Genomic DNA, 2,676 nt, shown 5'->3' with positions numbered 1-2,676 from the left:
GCCGGAGACAGCTGCACAACACCTGGCAGCAGTGAGCCCCCCCCGGGACCCTGAGGCAGCCAAGCAAGGGGGGGGGGCGAGCCAGCACGATGCTTCCTGCCACCCCTCCGACTCCAGATGTGCCCCCCGCTCCCCGCCCCTGAGTCAGCTTGTGTCCCCACATGGGGTGTGTTCCCCTCCGTGACGCTGTGGTGCCATCGCCCAGTGCTGGGACCCAGCAGAGCGGGGCAGAGGGTACAGGATCACCCCATCCCGGCCAAAAATTCCCACCCAATTCCTCCTGCCCCAAATCCTCCTAGATGCACATCCCCCCCCCCCTCCCCGCCCCAAGCAGGGAGCTGCCCGTCGCCCAACCCCAGTAAATAGCTGGGTACGGTTGAAAAGCAAGACAGGATTAGCCGCGGGCAGGGAAAATAGCCTCCCTCCTCAAAAATAGCTTCCTGGGATTAAAAATAGCCAGAGGTCCCAAAGCCATTGCTGCGGGGGGACGCAGGCACCAGCTGGGCTGGGCTCCCCGCTCCCGCGCTGGGGGACAATTAGGGGCATTATGGGGAGCTTAGGGCTCCTCGGAGCCATCTGGCCGGGGACAGAGCCCCTCGGCGCTGTCCCTGCTGCAGGATCAGGCCCCCTCTGGGTAATCTGAGTGGGGAGATGGTCCCCAAACCCTGGTTATCCCCCTTCCCAGGGTAAGTCCCCAGGGATGCTCTGGGCTGTCCCAGGGCACACAGCAGGGTTTTCCCCGGGGGCAGGATTGGGTCCAGCCGGGGGCAGGCTCTGGTGAAGCCCAGCTTTGGAGCTTTGCTGGTGTCCCACAGCATCGGGGCTGCCCCACTCCCGGCGCTGGAAATCCCCAGCCTGAGGTGATGCTGGGACACAGCCAGCCCCCCCCCTTCCCCCCCACTCTCCTGGCCAGCCCCAGGGGGTTTCTGCCTTGCGTTGCACCCTGCAAACTCCCACCCCTCTCCCAGGAGCTCGGGCAGGGCTGCTTGACCCCGAGAGCTCGGGCTGAGCTGGAGGAAAATGATTCCCCCTTCCTCCTGGTCAGGCAGGAGACCCCCAGGCAGCCCCCAGGCAGGACCCCCATGGGGCTTCGATCCCTGGGCATCTGCCAGCTGCCCCGGGGATGCCCATGTGAACGGGGGGACACTGGCAGGACATATCCCCCTTCCTCCTAGCACAGAGGGTGTCCAACAGCCCTTCCTGCTGGCTGCCCTGGCTGCACCATGCCACTGCTCCCCAACCTGAAGGAAAATGGCATCAAAGGTGGCCAGAGGCAGCCGGGCTGGGAATGTGGAGCTCAGGTTTTCCCAGAAAGCTCAGGCACGGGCTGAGCCCCAGGTGCCATCAGCGGTGGCCGTGCCAAAGCCGCTGGCACTGGGAGGGAGGTGGCCACCAGCATCACCACCACCCTGGGGACTGAAGGCAAAGGTGGTCTCGGTGCCAAAGGGTGAGGACCAGAAGCCACCAGCAAGTGCCATGTCCCCGGCACAGCCAGCCCGGGGGGTGGGAGCTGGGTTTGACATTTTCACCTCCACCTCCTGTTTTCTGCTCTCCTCCCACCCGGCGCTTGGAAACAGCTCCTTTTTCTCTCCCTGCTTTTCTTCCCGCATTTCCGCTGGCCGCGGGCTTTGTGCAACGGCTCCTGGTGGGAGAAGGAGAGCAGAGACCTCCTCCCTCTCGGATGGGAGGGCTGGGGAGCGTGGGGGCAGGCAGAGGTCCTGCAGGAGAAAAGATTTTCGCCAGAGCCTTGCAAAGAATAAATCCCCAGCTCCTGGGGAAATTGCAAGTTGCCCAGTTTGTGTTGCTACAGCCAGAAAGATACTTGTGGGGTGAGAGTGGGGACGGTTGGCAGGGGACAGTGGCATCCCAGTCTTGAGTGGGGACAGCCACCCTTGGGGAATGGCAAGGGTAGGGGGGGGAGTCTCTGTGCCCCCCAGTTATTGTCGGCTCCATCCTCTCCCCAGCCCCCCTCTGCCCCCACAGGGCATTAGGCAGCTGATCCCTCTTGCAGCCTCCCTAAGGCACTTACAGGGGTTAAAAACAGCAACTGTCCCAGCCCTGACCCCAGGGGACCCTCCAACCCATCCCCGGGTCCCTGGGGCTCTGGTGCTGCCCTGGTGCAGGGTGGGCACCGTGGCCACCCCATGCCGGGGGGGTCATGGGTGTTATCTCCTGGCACCCCATCTCCTCCCAGCTGGGCTGGTGGGGGCAGATGTGGGGTGACCCACCTGCATCGCCTCCTCCCTGCCTGCCTGTGTAGGGGGGAGGTGATGGGTGACATTATTAAAGGGTGCTGGGCTGGGGGACTGTGGTGGGGGTTTCTCTCTGCTGCAAAGGGCCGTGGCGGAGGGGTAGGGGACACCCAACTGCTGACCCCTGCCAGTGCCTTCCCCCAAATCCTGCCCAAAGGCAGGGAGATGAAAGCGGGGTTCAGGCTGCCCTCCCTGCCCACATCCTTCCCCACACATTCCTCTCCCTCCTTCATCTCCCCGGGGGTGCCCATCCGCGCTCAGCGCCGCGGCGGCCCAGGCTGGAGGAGACCTTGGCGTTTTCCCCTCTGTTAAAAATAGCATGAGATTTATTTTCTGGCAGCATGGAAAGCCCCCGGGGCGGACGAGAGGAAGCAGCCGGGCTGGGGCAGGCCGGGGCGGTGGGGGGGAGAGCGTAAAGGGCAGG

The sequence above is a fragment of the Calidris pugnax genome, unplaced genomic scaffold, assembly GCF_001431845.1.
Source record: "Calidris pugnax isolate Ruff unplaced genomic scaffold, ASM143184v1 scaffold50, whole genome shotgun sequence".
Taxonomy (NCBI): domain Eukaryota; kingdom Metazoa; phylum Chordata; class Aves; order Charadriiformes; family Scolopacidae; genus Calidris; species Calidris pugnax.
The sequence above is the reverse complement of the archived record's forward strand: the minus strand, read 5'-3'. Positions refer to the sequence as shown.